The sequence below is a fragment of the Cervus elaphus genome, chromosome 17 (assembly GCF_910594005.1).
Source record: "Cervus elaphus chromosome 17, mCerEla1.1, whole genome shotgun sequence".
NCBI lineage: Eukaryota > Metazoa > Chordata > Mammalia > Artiodactyla > Cervidae > Cervus > Cervus elaphus.
Genome location: NC_057831.1, coordinates 18,401,099 through 18,420,588, shown reverse-complemented (window position 1 = coordinate 18,420,588; position 19,490 = coordinate 18,401,099). Strand labels below are relative to the sequence as shown.

The 19,490-nt window shown below is 42.2% G+C and overlaps 1 non-coding gene across 1 annotated transcript; it reads right to left on the bottom strand.

The window, feature by feature from the left end:
• Positions 1-8,329: 8,329 nt before the first annotated feature.
• Positions 8,330-8,431, bottom strand: LOC122673638. The gene has a single exon (XR_006334763.1). It is a non-coding gene; the product is annotated as a U6 spliceosomal RNA (small nuclear RNA).
• Between the last annotated feature and the right edge of the window lie 11,059 nt (positions 8,432-19,490).

Genomic DNA, 19,490 nt, shown 5'->3' with positions numbered 1-19,490 from the left:
GATTCTCTTCTCTCACTGATCAAATTTAAAGTTAAATATGTGGACAGAAGGAAACCTAATTAACTATAACATTAAATCATAAACTATTTGAAGAAGTAGAGATCATCTGATTTATCCCCTGTGTTTTGTAGATAAGGACACCTAGGTACAGGAAAGGTAAAGTCTTATTATTCAAGGTCACACAACTGCTTAGCCATAGAGTTTAGATGAGATCATTTCATTCTTTGTGTTTCGAAAGACAGCAGAGAAAGCATATTTTACCAGTAAGAACATGCTTGAAAAATGTTTGTAACTGACCTTTCTCTTGAATAAAGTTATTAATTAATATTAATGTCCTGCAGGATTAGTAGAGTTATTTCATTGCCTAAGATAGGTTGAGAAATGGAGTTCTATGCGGAAAAACGTGTTAAGAATTCTAGGTGTTATCAGTGAAGGGGAGAAGACATTTAGGAAACTTGCAAGAAATCCCAGTCATGTCATCTTGGTCTTGTTCCACTCTTGAAAGATATTGCCATGTGTACATCTACTCTTAAACCAGCTAGTGAAGCCACATACAGGCATGCTCCCTCCATAAACCTCCAGTTATTTCCAGTGCTCTAACGTATGTTCTTTAAATAAACAATCCTGGTCTTGAGTTCTTTTTTATTATTTATTTTGGCTGCCCGGCTGTAATGTGGGGGTCTTAGTTCCCCAACCAGGGATTAACGCATGTGCCCTGCGGTGGAAGCGTGGAGTCTTAACCACTGGACCGCCAGGGAAGTCCCTAGGGTCTCGGGTTCTTGAACTAGTTCTTGCATAAACTAGCTGGGTTTCTTGACCTCTTGGAGGCCATATTTCTTTAAAATGTTCAAATTTTGTATTAAAGGAAAAAAAAAAAACCTCAATCATTCTCTAACGAAAAGCATCACAAGGAGGGCTAAAAAGAGATCATGATTGTGAAATGTGTGTTGGGATAATTGTTAAGGTCTCAATGCTCTTGTATTCTTCGTTTTTTATTTTCTGTTTTTTTTTTTTTTTTAACCAGAACTTTCAGCAGGGTTGGCTACTCCTTTCTTCTTGAAACTCTTCATTTTTTGATTTCTTGACACGACCACACATTCCTGATTTTCTTCTCTTGCTCAACATTCTCAACATTTAAATGTTGGTGTCTCTGCGGATAGGGTCCTAGGCTTTCTCTTTGCTCTGCACTCTTCCCTCGGGTAATCCAGAAATGATTCCCTTGGATTTAGAAACCATCAAATACCAAAATTACATCTTCACTCAGGTTTCTCTCAGTCCCAGATTCTCATCTCGTCTTTCTTTCTTCCTTCCTGCCTCTCTCTCTTTCTCGTTCTTTCACCACCGAGTCCCATCCACTTCCTTTCTTGACATCTCCATTGTGAGGTCTCTTGGATACCTCCGACCAAGTTGTCTGGACCAAGATGAATCCAAGATGGAAGCTTTGAACCCATCCCTGAAACTATGGCCTCCAGTAAACCCCCCATCACTAAGCATTTGTTCATTCATTCGTGATATATCAAATACTCTCTATGTGCCACTGAATGTTTGGCACAGAGAAACAGTGAACTAGACTGAACATGTCTGCCTTCCGTGCCTCCTAGTGCAGGTCGGCAGTGTCCGTCCAGTACAGAGCCACTAGCCACAGGCGATTATTAAGGACATGAACTGTGGCTAGTCTGACTTGAGATGTGTTGTTGGTGTAAAAGACACACCATAGTTTGAAGACTCAATATAAAAAGAATAGTAAGTTTCATTAGACCCCATTTGTTTAGTTTTGCTTTTATTTCCAATATTCTGGGAGGTGGGTCATAGAGGATCTTGCTGTGATTTATGTCGGAGAGTGTTTTGCCTATGTTCTCCTCTAGGAGTTTTATAGTTTCTGGTCTTACATTTAGATCTTTAATCCATTTTGAGTTTATTTTTGTGTATGGTGTTAGAAAGTGTTCTAGTTTCATTCTTTTGCAAGTGGTTGACCAGTTTTCCCAGCACCACTTGTTAAAGAGGTTGTCTTTTTTCCATTGTATATCCTTGCCTCCTTTGTCAAAGATAAGGTGTCCATAGGTTCGTGGATTTATCTCTGGGCTTTCTATTCTGTTCCATTGGTCTATATTTCTGTCTTTGTGCCAATACCACACTGTCTTGATGACTGTGGCTTTGTAGTAGAGTCTGAAGTCAGGCAGGTTGATTCCTCCAGTTCCATTCTTCTTTTTCAAGATTACTTTGGCTATTCGAGGTTTTTTGTATTTCCATACAAATTGTGAAATTCTTTGGTCTAGTTCTGTGAAAAATACTGTTGGTAGCTTGATAGGGATTGCATTGAATCTATAGATTGCTTTGGGTAGAATAGCCATTTTGACAATATTGATTCTTCCAATCCATGAACACGGTATGTTTCTCCATCTGTTTGTGTCCTCTTTGATTTCTAAACAAATGGGATCTAATGAAACTTAAAAGCTTTTGCACTACAAAAGAAACTATAAGTAAGGTGAAAAGACAGCCGTCAGATTGGGAGAAAATAATAGCAAATGAAGAAACAGACAAAGGATTAATCTCAAAAATATACAAGCAACTCCTGCAGCTCAATTCCAGAAAAATAAATGACCCAATCAAAAAATGGGCCAGAGAACTAAACAGACATTTCTCCAAAGAAGACATACAGATGGCTAACAAACACATGAAAAGGTGCTCAACATCACTCATTATTAGAGAAATGCAAATCAAAACCACAATGAGGTACCATTACACGCCAGTCAGGATGGCTGCTATCCAAAAGTCTACAAGCAATAAATGCTGGAGAGGCTGTGGAGAAAAGGGAACCCTCTTACACTGTTGGTGGGAATGCAAACTAGTACAGCCGCTATGGAAAACAGTGTGGAGATTCCTTAAAAAACTGGAAATAGAACTGCCATATGACCCAGCAATACCACTTCTGGGCATACACACTGAGGAAACCAGATCTGAAAGAGACACATGCACCCCAATGTTCATCGCAGCACTGTTTATAATAGCCAGGACATGGAAGCAACCTAGATGCCCATCAGCAGATGAATGGATAAGGAAGCTGTGGTACATGTACACCATGGAATTTTACTCAGCCGTCAAAAAGAATTCATTTGAACTAGTCCTAATGAGATGGATGAAACTGGAGCCCCTTATACAGAGTGAAGTAAGCCAGAAAGATAAAGAACATTACAGCATACTAACACATATATATGGAATTTAGAAAGATGGTAACGATAACCCTATATGCAAAACAGAAAAAGAGACACAGAAATACAGAACAGACTTTTGAACTCTGTGGGAGAAGGTGAGGGTGGGATGTTTCAAAAGAACAGCATGTATACTATCTATGGTGAAACAGATCACCAGCCCAGGTGGGATGCATGAGACAAGTGCTCCGGCCTGGTGCACTGGGAAGACCCAGAGGAATCGGGTGGAGAGGGAGATGGGAGGGGGGATCGGGATGGGGAACAAGTGTAAATCTATGGCTGATTCATATCAATGTATGACAAAACCCACTGAAATGTTGTGAAGTAATTAGCCTCCAACTAATAAAAAAATTAAAAAAAAAAAAAAAGAATAGTAAAATCTCTCATTATTTCTGATTTTGTTTGCTTATTGAAATAATATTTTGGATTTATGGGATTAAGTAAAGTATATCATGAAAATATATAGTGGTTAAGACTCAGTACTTCCATCCCAGGGGGCATGCGTTCAATCCTAGGTTGGGGAATTAAGATCCTGCATGGTGCATGGACATATATATAATATAAATTAAATATATATAATTTCACATCTTTTTAATGTGACTATTAGCAAACTAAAAATTTAAAATTATCTATGTGCTTTGCATTACTTTTTTTTTTATTTTTTAAAAATTGAAGTATAGTTGATTTACAATGCTGTTATTTTCAGTTGTACAGAAAAGTGATTCAGTGATACGTATATATGCTTTATATATAAATATATTTTTGGGGGGATTCTTTTCCCTTACAGGTTATTACAAAATATTGATTGTAGTTCCCTGTTTCCAGTTGGTCCTTGCTGGTTATCTATTTTATATATATGCTGTTGTTGCCAAGTCATGTCCGACTCTTTGCCACCCTATGGACTGTAGCCCATCAGGCTCCTCTGTCCATGGAATTTCCAGGCAAGAATACCGGAGTGGGTTGCCATTTCCTTCTCCAAATTTCTACATACAATAATGTATATATGTTAATCCCAAACTCGTAATTTATCCCTCTTCTCCCTTTCCCCTTTGATAACCATAAGTTTATTTTTCTGTCTGTGGGCCTGCCTGTTTCTGTTTTGTATACAAGTTCCTTTGTATCTTTTTTTCTTTTTAACATATAAGCAACATCACATGATATTTGTCTTTCTCTCTCTGGCTCACTTCACTCAGTATGATAATCTCTAGGTCCATCCATGTTGCTGCAGATGGCATTATTTCATTCTTTTTATGGCTGAGTTATATTCCATTGTATATATGTACTGCACCTTCTTTATCCATTCATTGGTCAGGGGACATTGAGGTGCTTCCTTGTCTTGATTATTGTAAACAGTGCTGCTGTAACATTGGAGTGCGTATATCTCTTTATGGTATATGCCCTGGAGTGGGATTGCTGGATAATGCATTACTTTTCACCTGGACAGCATTATTCTTCCTGGACTCGGTAAGAAAGGAAACAAATCGAAAAGATAATGGCTTAAGAAGCTTTAATTGTGGTAAACGCTTAGAAGGAAATGATCCTAAGCCAGAAGACTAGGAACCCTGGATAATCTTATCTTTTTCTCAACTCTGTCCTCCTGTCGAGTTATTTTTAAGTCCTGCTGCCTCCACTTTAAAATATACCTTTAAATCTATGTGCTATCACCCGATCTACTACCACCCTGTGTAAGCCTTCTGCATTTTGCCAACACTCTGTAAATATACTCTATTAACTCATTTCCTTGCTTCCCCTTCCAACCCTATGCAGTGTCCCTTCCCTCCTTAAAATTCATCAGTGACTTCCAGCTTTCTTCTCCAGGCTCATTCTCGACACCTTCCATCCCGCCCCTACCACCGAGCACACATACACCACACCTATCTCCCTTGTCTTTAATCACTTCATGTACTATATTTGCTTCAGTTTCAGTTTATATTCCATAGTCAGCCTCAGAGGTGTCATTCTTGACTATTCTGTTTCAAATAGTTCTTAATGAAAATAAAAAACTAATGTCTGTCCTGTTCCTCTGCCTTAATTCCCTCTTTGTTGGGTCTTTATCTGTTTTATTGATCAATGTACCCCAGCGCTAGTCCAAACCTTGGCGTATGGTGGTGGAGACGGCTAAGTTGCTAAGTAGTGTCCGATTCTTGCGACCCCTTGGACTGTAGCCTGCCAGGTTCCTCTGTCTCTGGGATTCTCCAGGCAAGAATACTGGAGTGGGTTGCCTTTTCCTTCTCCAGGGGATATTCCCAACCCAAGAATCAAACCAGGTCTCCTGCATTGCAGGCAGATTCTTTACCAACTGAGCTTCGAGGGTGTATGGCAGACTGATCAATATTTGTTGACATATTGAAAGGAAAACCCATTTAAAGACTTGCTAATCTTGTTTTGAAAATGAAAGTTCTTACCACCATTTAGCTCTTGGCTGTTGACTGCCAGCTTACCTCTTAACCATTTTTTTAAGGCGAGAAATAATTAGACTCATTATCTTTAAAGGGAAAGCAAGTTAACATAAAACATCATTTCCCCAAATTGTTTAATTTATTTCACACTGTGGGATATATAATATTAACTAAGTACCACAAATAGTCTTTAAATAAAAGACAGACACATAATAACACCAAAATAAAGATGAATAAAGTCAACAGATTGCCCTATGCTTTACTTTGTCAAATAACAGAGGTATTTTTGATATATTTTCTCTTGTGCTTCTCCATCCTAGGACTGTTTGGTTAGGGGTGGGTGCAGAAGTGCCTTCCTCCCCACAGCTTGAGGTTCACTCAGCTTGGGTCCTGACCCTATTGATTGGCTCACCCTGCTGAGTGGGTTCTGACCTGAACATCACTGATTTCTCAACCATCTAGGCTGGATCAAACAAACCACACTGGTACATACATGGCTGAAAGGAGAAAGCACAGCCCACATGAGTTTGGGACGTAAAGAAATCCACTCAGTAGTTTGCTGAGAAGCGTTTGGACAGCAGGTTTTAATGTTTTGGTCAGTGAGAAATATGCAAAGGTGAGTGCAGTGTATGTCCCCAGCAACAGAGGTTCTCCAGCTGTTGCTGGACCCAAGTTTGTGTGTCTGATGCACAGCGAGGCTAAACAAACTGAAATGTCAGAGTTTGGAACAGAGAAAGATTTACAGCAGAGCCAAACAAGAATGGCTCCTCAAAAACCTTGAAGTTGCTGATGCTTTTCAGGGAAGGGTTTTTAATAGGCAAAATTTGGGGTTAGCGCTGCAGGGTATGTGACTTTCTAATGACTGATTAGTGGTGAGGTAGCAGGAGTCATGCTCAGCCTGAAGTTATAATCTTCCACGAAGGGGAGGAAGAGGTTTAGTTCTTGCAGAAGAACTCAGAGATATATTGTTACAGATATTCCCTGAGAAGGAATCAGGACCCTAACCCACTGGGTTTCTTGACTTCTTCTTGTTCAGTCGCCAAGTCATGTCTGACTCTCTGCGATCCCATGGACTGCAGCACACCAGGCTTCCCTGTCCTTCACCTTCTCCTGGAGTCTGCTCAGTCTCCTGTCCTTTGAGTCAGTGATGCTATCCAACCATGACATCCTCTGTCTCCCCCTTCTCCTCTTGCCCTTAACGTTTCCCAGCATCAGGGTTTTTTTTTTCCCCAATGAGTTGGCTCTTCGCATCAGGTGGCCAAAGTATTGGAGCTTCAGCTTCAGCATCAGTCCTTCCAGTGAATATTCAGGGTTGATTTCCTTTAGGATGGACTGGTTTGATCTCCTTGCTTGACTGCTCCTCCCCTGTTTCTGCATTCCTTTCCTCCCATGATTAGCACCTGTTCAATCTGCTCTTTGGAACTCAGGGAAGGTCAAGGAGGCTGAATGAACTCTATTTCCTACAAACAAGAAATGGGAGGGAGGGCCAGCATATTAAAAGGATTTGTACTTGGGGGGCCCCCACAGAGTCCTGCTTGGTTTCAAGATGAGGACACAGACATACACATATACAGAGGGAAGACCATGGTAAGACACAGGGAGAAGATGACCATCTGCAAGCCAAGGAGCAAGGCCTCTGAAGAAACCAACCCTGCTGACAGCTTGATCTTAGACTTCTAGCCTCCAGAATTGTGAGAAAAGTAAATTTCTGTTGTCTCGGTCATTCTATGAGCTTCCCTGGTGGCCCAGTGGTAAAGAATCTGCCTGCAAGGCAGGAGTCTTGGGTTTGACCCCTGGAGAAGGAAATGGCAACCCACTCCAGTATTCCTGCCTGGAGAATTCCATAGACAGTGGAGCCTGGTGGGCTACAGTCAATGGGGTTGCAAAGAGTTGGACACAACTGAGTGACTAGACAGCAACAACAACTGTGCCATTCTATTGCAGGAGAATGGGACATGAAAGAATGATCACATTCCAGGTCGTGGGCAAATCCCTGGGACAGGCCACCAAGTGAGGGTTCTCAGCTTCATGCAGGAAAGAATTCAAGAGTTAGCCACAGTAAAGGGAAAGTGAGTTTATCTAAATCTACATCATATAGGCAAAATGTAGTCTGTGTCAGATGCTGAAGATGATGCTCTGATACTTTGGCCACCTGGTGTAAGACCCGACTCATTGGAAAAGACCCTGATGCTGGGAAAGACTGGAGAAGGGGGTGACAGAGGATGAGATGGTTGGATGGTATCTCTGACTCAATGGACATGAGTTTGAGCAAACTCAGGGAGAGAGTGAAGGACAGGGAAGCCTGGCATGCAGGAGTCCACAGGGCGGGAAAGAATTGGACTTGACTTAGGGACTGATCAACAATAGTCTGTTTCAGAAGGTGAGAGTGGCCCCAGGGTGTGGGGTTGTTTAGTTTTTACGGGCTGGGTAATGTTATGTGCTAACAAAAAGAGGAATATTTGTTATGCTAACTATTTTGTTATGCTAATAGTTATGCTAACTATTTTGAAGAAAAGGCAGGAATCTCTAAGAATTGGGCCACCGCCCACTCTTTGACCTTTTATGGTCAGTCTGGGAACTGTCATGGCACCTGTGGGTGAGTCATTCAGCAGATGCTAATATTACGGTGAGAGGACAGTGAAGTTCAAGGTCTCCGGGAAGTGGAATCGCCTGCCATCTTGGGCCTAATTGGTTGTAACCAGTTTTCTTTCCCCCCTTAATAAAAATATGGAATGTTTCATGAATATTCATTCATCCTTGCTCAGGGACCATACTAATCTTCTCTGTATCATTCCAGTTTCAGTATATGTGCTGCCAAAGCGAGTGTTTTTTTTCCTTTGAGGTAATCATATGATTTTTATTATTTGATTTGTTAATAGTGGCAGATTACACTAATAGTTTTCTAATAGTGGCCCATCCTTGAATTCTTTTTTCCCTTTTTAACTTTTATTTTATGTTGGAGTATAGCTGATGAATTATGTTGCCATAGTTTCAGGTACACAGCAAAGTGGCTCAGCTATACCTGTATACACGTATGTATCCATTCTCCCCCAAACTCTCTTCCCTTTCAAGTTACTACATGATATTGAGCAGAGTTCCCTGTGGTGAGCACATTTTGTTACCAGTTTTTGTTGTATCCTCAGAGGCTGTTTTAAAGGTTCTGCCCTTGGGACTTGCCTCATAGTCCATTGGCTAAGACACTGTGCTTCCAATGGGGGCATGGGTTCAGTCCCTAGTTGGGGAAGGTCTGCATGCAGTGCTTAGTCAAATAAATAAGTAATGGGGGACTTCTTTGGTGGTCCAGTGGTTAAGACTCCATCCTTCCAATGCAGGGGCCATGAGTTTGATCCATGGTTGAGGAACGAAGATTCCACATGTCTGGTGGCACAACAACAAAAAGTTGTCCCCCCTACCCCCGTCCCCTGCCCGCCCCCCCTCCCGCCCCCCGCTCAATTCAGTCTGTGGTACTTTGTAATTACAGACTGAACAAAGTAGTATACCATAATCATTTTGCTTTTCATGTGCAAAAACTGAAGGGCAAAGAGATTAAGTAACTTCTCCAATTAATAACTGAAAGAGTCAAGACTTGAACTTTGGTAGACTGATTCCTAAACTTTTCCTTCTACCCACTGTGCTATGCTCTCTGTGTAGATAAACTGATAGAGGATAACTGGATAGAGTGCAAAAAATTCCTTCTTACTCCACCTGGGTCATATGCAACTAAGACAATATTGGAAAGCATTTTCCAAGGACATAATCCATATAAGGTATTGATGTTTTCCTCTGTAGGAGCTGGTAGAGGTTGGGGGCAAGTAAAACGTCCCCAGGTCAGCAGCTGATGGTCAGGGGAGATGGGGTGAGCTCCTCAGGATGTTTATAGAACAAAGATAGAGCTAGACTCTAGCTCCATCTATTGTTCTACAATTCTGCTGTTCCTGGTAGTTTTTGCAGAAGTACCTCCTTTTTGCCTCTCTTGACAGCTGTACATAAATTAATACTACAAGAAAAAATAAAAAAAAAAACACAAGACTTCCCTGGTGGTACAGTGGATAGGAATCCTGCTGCCAATGCGGGGGACATGGGTTCGATCCCTGGTCCTAGAAGATTCCACATGCCACAGAGCAACTAAGCCCGTGAGCTGCTACTACTGAGCCTGTGTGCCACAACTACTGAAGCCCAAGCTCCTAGATCTTGTTCTCCACCACTAAAGAAGCCACTGCAATGAAAAGCCTGCTCCCTGTAACTAGAGAGTAGCCCCTGCTCTCTGCAAGTAGAGAAAGCCTGCGTGCAGCAACTAAGATCCAGCACAACTAAAAATAAAACAAATAAATTATTTTTTAAAAAACCCAAATCAAAAATAAAAAGGCTCATATGTGAAGAAACACACCTAAAAACCACAAATGTAGGTAAGCTAAACGTTGGATCTGTATTACAGCGGAAGCGCTAAGTAGGGAAGGCATTCTGTGAACTGTGAGATTTCTCCTGCGTCCTCTGCTGGCTGAGGTCATGAAAAGCACCATCTCTAGAAACTGAATTATTTTGCAGGAGAAAGGAAGGTCTGTTTCTCAGTGTACATTGCAGGGTAACATGGGACAAGTTTGTCTGCTGAAAGGAATCCCTCAGGAAGTTTGTTTAAAGTACAGAATCCCAAACCTCACCCTGTTGCAGTATGGGACTCTGGGAACCTGTATTTTTTAATGAACGTCACAGATTCTTATCAGGCAAGTGTGAGGAACATTTCAATAAGAGAGAGGCTAGAGCCACAGGGCCATTTCAACATGGCTGTTATTCCTAGTCTGAGATCTCATCACCTCTTGCCTGAATTATACCAGCAGCCTCTTAATTACTGCTCCAGGTTTCCTCATGGGTCCCTTCCAGTGCCTCATCCTCAGAGCAGCCAAAGAGACACATTCAGCACGAGAGCTGGGTCATTCCACGTCCCTGCTTCATGATTTCACATTCATCTTCGGACACAATCCATAGTCCCAAGCAAGGGCTGCCTGCCCCGTGTCCCATAGCCTTGCTTCTTGCTTGTTCCCTCTTTTCAGCTCACCTCCAGGCGCAGTGGCCCTGCTTGGAGCTGCTCTCATGATGCCCACCCTACCCTCACCTCTGCACACTCCACTCAGACCCCAGCTTCAACCATGCTCGATCCTGCTGTCTTCAACCTCCATCACCCTTGCTGCTCCCCACTTAGGAAGCCAACGCGGCTGCAAGTCAGCCTATCTTTGTCCAGTATTTTCACAGCATCTCCTCCTTTCCCTTTGGAGCACTTGTCATGATTGTAATTAATAAATGAGCTGTGTTTAAAGCTTAATTTTTCCTCTCAAGAATTAAAGGCCCATGGGCCAGAGACAGGGTCTGACCTTTCCCCACTGCATCCCTAGTGTTTTGTCCAGAGCCTGGCATATAGTAGGTACTCAAAAATATGCTAGGGATAAATGTAAATTTAGGGACTTTCCATTGGCACGCTGTAACTACTGAGGCCCATGTGCCCATGAACCTCAGTGAGGAGTAACCCCTGCTTGTCACAATTAGAGAAAGCCCACATGCAACAACGAAGACCCAGTGCATCCAAAAATAAATTTAAAAAAAAGTACACAGGGGAGATGGGAGATGGGAGTGCCAGGAGCCCCAGGCTAGCCACCAGCATGCAGCTTCCCAGAAACTGGCAGGCCTTAGGAGCCGAGTAGCTGCCAAAGACTTGGTCAACGAGATTCCTTTCTTCCCCACTTGCTGCTGGGATTGAGGGATATTGAGATGCAGGCCGGGGCAGCCAAGGTTATGTAATATATATGTTTTATTTTTAAAAAGGGCAGTAAATTGGTGTCTAGTTTGAAACTATAAACTTAAAAAAATATATGCTGAGGTTTTCTTGACATTCAGCTTTGGTTGCCTTGAAATTCCTCTCCAGCCCAGGTTCACCTGATGGGAAGATTCGTGGTGGGTTTTGTAGTGGGGGCAGCTGCTGCCGCAGGAGCCAGAGTCATGCCTCCTCTGGGAGGGAGAACTACTGTGAAGAGGAAAATGCCTTGAGGAGCTTTCTGGGTATGAGACTGTAGGCATCAGGGAGGGTCTTGGGTCAGAGGGGTCATGAGACTGAACTGCGCTGTCTGGGAAAGTGGAGGGGTTCTTGTTCCAGAGATTTGGGGTTCAAGGCGAAGAGAGCAGGGGGACGGAGAGAGAGAGGAGGGTCATCAGCAGAAGCTGGAGCTCGGGTGTAGGAGAAAAAAGTCAAGGAAACAGTTTTTAAAGAGCAGGGTTGTCTAATACACACACCTGGGGACTGCTGTGGAAATCAAGGGACTGGGGTTGAATTCCATCATGGGGTCCACGGTGGAGAGTGGGAACCAGGACTCGGCACACAGAGGAAACTGGAAGCAGAGCTGGCCAGGAGAAAACAACACTTCGACTCTTCCTGGGACTTCTCCCAACATGTACAAAAGACTTTATAGATTTCAAGGGGGCAGGGGAGACCCCAGCTGACATCTGGTTTGCGTCTGCAGAGAGTTCCTTTCCCAGACCTGTCGCTCATCTTCATCTCTGGCATCTCTTTTCCTTTTAGGGAAACCATGGTAGAAGGAACAGGAGTTTTGGAGACAGACTGACCTGAATTTGAGCTCTGTTTCAACTGCTTAACCCATTTGAGCCACGATTTTGTGAGCTGTAAAAAGCATCTCCCAGGACAGGATTATGAGTAGGCTTAAATTAAATGACATATCACACATACATGGGTTAAGAGTTTAGGTCTTGGAGTCAGATTGCTTGATACAAATCCTGGCTCTGCTGTTTGCTGGCTGTCTAATTTTTGGGTAAGTGATTCAATTTCCTTTTATGAAGAATAAGGCAAAAATTAGGTTGTTGGGAAGATCAAATGAGATAAAACAGTAAAGCACTTAGAATTATGCCTGGCATTACAGCTAATGTTTAATAAGTGTTAGCCATTACTGCTGTTGTTACTATTATTATATATGTACGATGTCTGGTTTTGATAGGACATTAATTAATGACTTCTCTTTAATTTGTAGGAATACAAGACCCGAGAATTCCCATGTTACAGACATCTCATTTTCCCGGAGGAGTTAACTAAAAGAGAATCAATTGATCACATACATCAATTATGAAGGTTCACAGAAGCTTTAATCATTTCTTTCCTCACTTTATCCTTCATAAAGATCTGTTGCTAAGGGGTTTAAGATGCTATTGATACAGAAGTATTTTTATTTGGGAAAAAACGATGCTGTCAGTTTTAAGAAATATACCCCATGTTTTTCTTTGCTCTTCAAAAAATCTTATAATTTAAATCTCCAGGCCTCATGCTCTCCCCATGGAGGGTCTGCTCTGCCTTTGATGCCCTTTGACTTTCTTACATTTAAATTCCTGCTATTGGGATTTCCCTGGTGATCCAGTGGTTATGGAACGCAGGAGACATGGGTTCAATCCCTGGTCGGGGAACTAAGGTCACACGTGTTGCATAGTACCTAAGCTCACATGGTGCAGTTACTGAGCCTGTGTGTTCCGGGGCCCACGTGCCACAACCTGAGAGTCTGTGTACCCCAACGAAAGATCCTGCCTGATGCTAAGATCCCGAGTGCCGCAACTAAGACCTGTCACAGCCAAATAAATAAATACTTTAAAAAAATCCTATTATTGCTTTAGGTTGATTGTTATCAGCTTCCTTTATTTTAAATATAATTTTATTTATTTGTGGCTGTGCTGGGTCTTCCTTGATGCTCAAGGGCTTTCTCTAGTTGCAGAGAGTGAGGGCTACTCTTCGTTGCAGACTCTAGAGCTTGCGGATTTCAGTAGTTGTGGCACACAGGCTTAGCTGTTCCACAGCACGTGGAATCTTCTTGGACCAGGGACTGAATCCATGTCCTCTGCAGTGGCAGGCAGATTCTTATCCGCTGCGCCACCTGGGAAGTCCAGTTGTTACCAAAACTGCAACATTCACAGGCCAAGTTTGTGAGAGCCGGTCTACAGTTTTATTTATTTGATTGTTTCTGGCTGTGCTGGACCTCTGTTGCTGTGTGTGGGCTTTTCCCTGGTCACGGTGAGCAGGGCTACTTTTCCGTGCAGTATGAGGGCTTCTCATTGCGCTGGCTTCTCCTGTGGAGCACGGGCTCCAGGGCCCTCGGGCTTCAGTGACTGAGATGTATGGGCTCCGTGGTTGGGGTTCCTGGGCTTAGCTGCTCCACGGCATGTGGGATCTTCCTGGACCAGGGATTGAACCTGTGGCTCCTGAATTGGCAGGCAGACTCTTTACCACTGAGCCACCAGGAAAGCCCTGTGAAGGCCGTTCTAAATAAAGAGTTTTTACAAGCGAGCCTTCCAGGCCCTGTCACTGTGGACCCACACTCTTAGGTGCCCTGGTTGTGGTGGTCCCTCCTGGGGTGAGCATAACTAGGTGCGCAGAGGGCCTGAGTCCAGGGCCTGGCTCTGCGCTTGGGTGTGTGATCTTGGCCAAAACGTGATCTTACATTTTCTCTTCTTCAGCTTCCTCAGGTAAAGTAAGATAAGCTGATGCTGGAGGGAGGGAGAGGAAATAGAGATCTGTATAGTCCTGAGATGTGGTTAACGCTCTACAAGTGTTGGTTCTTGCGGTTAATGGCTAGGATACTTTAGTAAATTATTTCGGGCCCCAAACCAGACTCTTTCCCACCCCTGGCTCAGGAATCATGAAGTCTAGCAGTGCTGGAATGCCAGGAAAGGCTCCGAGTTGGTGGTTAGTCTTATTCCTGAAAAGGGACCGTCCTACTCTATGTCGCTGTCTTAATTTTGTATAAAATGGGTCTGAGCCTCCCTCCTCATTACCTGCAGTGCAGAGACCTTCTCAGACCAGTGTACTTTCTCCTGCCTGGGGTGGGATTCAGTCCCCTCTCCTGTGGGGGACTTACAGCTAGGCCATTTCACTTTCCCCAACTGGTTTTTATAGATTCTATAAGATTCCTGATGATAAAATCAATGTGAAATGATTTTTAAATTGGAAAATGTTAGAAAAATACATTATCTTATAATAAGTTGGTAATAATGCTTATAGTAATAAATACCCAGGCTTATCTGAGCTTGTTTTTGCTTGTAGTTCATGATGCTGGTGCTCTAAGGCATCTAATTCCCTTCCTTTGGCAACGGTGGTCACACTGAGCAAGGTTCTATATCCAAGAAAGTTTGTGAAATACGTGTTAGTCAATTTTTGCTGATTATTAGCCGCAGTATATGATTTGAAGCAGGAAGATAGAGATTTTAGAGGGGATAATTATGTGGTATTAAACTATCCATGTGTTTTAAATTTGGATAACCTTGAAGAGTGTAAAAGGGGTTTATTTTCAGGCATTATGTTATAGATAGTTGATTTCAAGCTCCGAAGTGAGTGAAAATGTCTTTATTTCCAAATGTCTGTTCTTTTTTGGAACCCTCGATCTGCTTTCTCATTTGCAGCTTAGTGAGCGGCTGGTCATTAGTAGAGATTATGGGAGAAAGTCCATGCCGTTCTCCTCAATCTAGCTGCACTTTTTACTGGAATGTTTGTGAGTCTGAGCAGGACTCCTAGTCTCCATGTTTGGTGGAAAACCCCATTTCAAATTCCTCTAACCTCGAGGGTCACCACTGCCCAAAGTCACCCCTTGTTTCAGGGACAAGCCCCAGGACAGGCTTCTGTTCTGCCTGTACAGTGTCCATCAGTAATGTGAGTTTTTCTACACTTCCTTGTATGAAAGATTTTTATATAAAAGTTCCATACGCAGATACAAACTCATCTGCCAGTGGAGCAGAACCTCTGTTCCTCTCCAGTCAGAATATCTTCATTTGCTAAGAAAAATCTGATTCAGGGCTTGAAAATCATGACCATAAAGATTGAAGGCAGGAGGAGAAGGGGCCGACAGAGGATGAGATGGTTGGATGGCATCACCGACTCAATGGGCATGAGTTTGAGCAAGCTCCGGGAGATAGTGAAGGACAGGGAGGCCTGGCGTGCTACAGTCCACAGGGTCGCAGAGTTGGACATGACTGAGCGACTGAGCCGAACTGAACTGAATATGAAAGCACCTTTCTTCTGTTTAAGAATCATGAGTTCAAGAACTATTTAACATTTCTCTTGATTTCCCCCACAACATTTTCTTTGTGTTACCATTATTGAATTTATTGTATGCACCCAGGGCTTTCCAATGGTTGATGGTGTCTGTGTAGACTGCACATACCTTGAGGACAGGAACTTCCCTTTGCTCATATTTGGGAGCTTTATATGTGTTGTGTGCTAAAGTGTTTTTGACTGGAATAAAGTGTGGGGTTGGGGAAGGTAGCGTGAGAAATATTGAAAGACAGCCACTAGACAATTTTCACTTTTTGAACAATCAAATGATTTTATATTAGTTACAATTTTAGAAATTGCTATCAAGTCAGTCATGGTAATTTTATAAAAGACAAGGTTATTGGTTATTATTTTTAAAAGCACATTTTTCATCTAATTTTTAAAAATCAAGAACTTATTAGTGGGAAGACCCTACATTCCATGAGGCAACTAAGCTAATGTGTCACAACTACCCAGCCCATGCTCCATAACAAGAGAAGTCACCCCACGAGAAGCCCGAACGCTGCAACTAGAGAATAGTCTGCATGCAGCAGTGAAGACCCAGTGAAGCCAGAGATAAGTAATAAATAAAATAAAACAAGAAAAGAATTTATTAGCACTAAGGCAAGGTTTTTTCCTGCCAGTTTTCAAGTAGGTGGGCCTTTCTAGGGCAAATAGTTTACAGTTATAGGCAAATTATTTATAGTTTATTTATTTTAACTGATCTTTGCCAGTTAGCCCTCAGATTGCTGAGTTTTATCAAATACACATCTATCCTTAGGTTTGCTGGGAAAGCCTACTAATGGTATATGTAAGTTTTGTTCTAATCCTTGCAGTATCAGGATTGGGAACTTAGAGAAACATGGTTTGTTTTTGAGACTGTTCTGTTAAAAATAAGACCTTATTTCAAATAAATGAAATAAATTTGGGGTGACTAATATAACCAGAAGTACTGGTAGCTATAACTCTTTATTAAATGTGAGCTTTTAAGGAGACTGGGTCCAGGGGCATTTAAGGATACAGTTTTTCTGGGCATTCAGGGTCTGCCCCCTAATGGTGAGATACACTATTTAAGAAGCCTTTATCCCTCAGAATTCTGTGATGGGAGGACAGAAAACCTTTTTAGCAAGTAGTGTGATTCCTAATTCTGGTTCTGGTCTTAGAGAGGAGGGGATGATCACCCTTCCAGTTCCCCGTTGTTAGAAGCATACATTTGGAGTCTTTTAGGGTTCATAGCTTCCTTCCTTGAATCCAGCCATAATCCTTTCCAGTATTCTTGACATGCAGAGTGAGAAATGAAGGTGGTTTTGCCAAAATGCCCCTTTGTGTCACACCGTGTACCCTGAACACACCTCTAACTTTAAATTGACTACAAGGCCATTAGCTTTAGCCTCGTGGTGAGCGTGGAGAATCAGCTTCATTTCAGATTCTGGCTCTGCTATTTTCTAGCTGTGTGAGCTTGGAGGAAATCACTTAAGATGTCTTTCAGTTTTGTAATGTGTAAACTGAGACCAATAGTTTCTATTGTCAGTCCCTCGTGGTCCAGGGGTTAAGAATCTTCTTGCCAATGCAGGAGACACAGGTTCTCTCTCTGGTCCGGGAACTAAGCCCCTCTGCGCTGCGACTACTAAAGCCCTCTCACCCTAGAGTCTATGTTCTTCAACAGGAGAAGCCACAGCAGTAAGTCTGTGTACCACAACTAGAGAGTAGCCCCTGTTTGCCACAACTAGAGAAAGCCCAGAGTGAAACGTCAAGCAATGAAGACCCAGCACAGCCAAAAATAAACAAATAAATAAAACTTTAAAAATCATATTGAAATCCCAGGGTGATATGAATGAGATAATGTTTGTGATAACTTAGCATGCTGGTATACAGTGGACACTCATGAAATGACAGCTATTACTATTACCTCTGTACTTGTAGAATCCCTCTGTGTCTTATTTTTACAGACCTCAATAGCAATTTCTGTGACTATTTGTTGAGCTGAACTGATGGAGTAGAGTTTGGTCACAGTATCCATGTGATATTGAGCTAAGAACCCAGTTAGGTTTGGATGGGTTGGCAGATCCCTTAGATTCAAGCTGTTGGCCTCAAAGGACCTTGAACAAGAGTGTTTTCTTGGTTTGTTGTGAACGTATTGCTAGTGTTAGAAAATAGCTCAAGTGCTTGTGAGTGAGAGGCATGGCCTCTGCAGAGGAAACGTCATTAGAGTTACTTACTGACTTCTTGCTGAGCTTCACTGCTGGTTGGCTTTTAGATAAAATGCAAATGTCTTTAAGAGAACACAAGCGTGCACTAAACTGCTATATGACAGAAGAGTTTATGAATTAACCTTGACTGAGTATCAGTAAAATTCTGCACTATTAACTTAAACAGGAAGACTATTTTATGAAAGTTTCAGTACCCTAAGCTTGGTGTTAATCTCTTTGTCTTTGTTACTATTCAGTACATCCTGTAGTGCCAGCCTGGGAACACAAAAGTTCAGAGTGTTCTGGCATGTGGACCTGCTCAAGAGACACTGGAATTCTAGCTTGTCCAGCTTGGATTAGACTGTGCAAACCACACTGGTGAAAATGTACCAGAATGCCTCTACTTCAGTGGTTCTTAATGCACCTGTCTTTTGACGGTCCCTCCTCTCATTGTTCATTCCTGAGGAGTCCCATATATTTCTCCTGTCAATAATAAACTATCTTTAGTGGTGACATTCATTATTTTTGAACTCAAGTTGTAGAGGAAAACTACAGTTTTTTTTTTTACAATAGTCAAGATATGGTGGGGCTTCCCTGGTGGCTCAGTGGCAACGCAGGAAACACGGGTTTGATCCCTGATCTGGAAAGATCCCACAGGCCTGGAGCAACTAAGCCCTTCCACCACAACTCTTAAGCCCGGGCTTTGGACCCTGGGAACCACAACTACTGAGCCCATGTGCCCTAGAGCTCATACTCTGAAACAAGAGAAGCTGCTGGAGTGAGAAGCCCCCACACCACAGCCAGAGAGCAGCCCCCGCTCGATGCAACTAGAGAAAAGCCTGTGCAGCGGCAAAGACCCAGCACAGCTGTAAACAAATAAATACAATTTTAAGAAAAGGTATGGAAACACTCTAAGTGTCTATCAACAGATGAATGAATAAAGATGTGATATATATAAGAAAGAAAAATATTGTGTGATCTCACTTATATGTGGACTCTAAAGTTGAACTTATTAAAGTAGAGAGTAGAATGGTAGTTTCCAGGGGCTAAAGAGTAGGCAAAATGGGTGCAAAAAGTCCAAAGTTTCAGTTATGTAAGATGAATAAATTCTGGAGGTCTAATGTACAGGTTCATGTAGAGTCTAATGATTATAGTTAATAATTCTGTATTCTCATCATGCACACACACCAATGGTAACCATGTAAGGTGATGAATATGATAATTAGCTTGATTTTGGCAGTCATTTCACAATGTATACATATATCAAAACATCATATTATATACTTTAAATTTTTATTTGTCAATTATATTTCAATAAAGCTGGGTTGAGGGGAGAAGAAAACTACTTATCTGTCTCATTAGCTCGTCTATCAGAGTTTTTGCTTAGGTTATACAGATGCTTTTGTGACAGTAAAGTTATCACTGAAATGCAAGAGAAAGCATTTAGCTTTTAACAATGAATATAGATTGGAACCTTTAATCGCTGTAATCTTTCCACTAAGATAATAGATATGCAAGGCTTCTGCTCTGGAGAGAATAATAGCTAGTGCTTCCTGAGTACTGACCCCGGGCCAGGCTCTGACTTAAGGCAGTGTACGTATTAAGTCACTTGTCCAGTCTAGAGTTA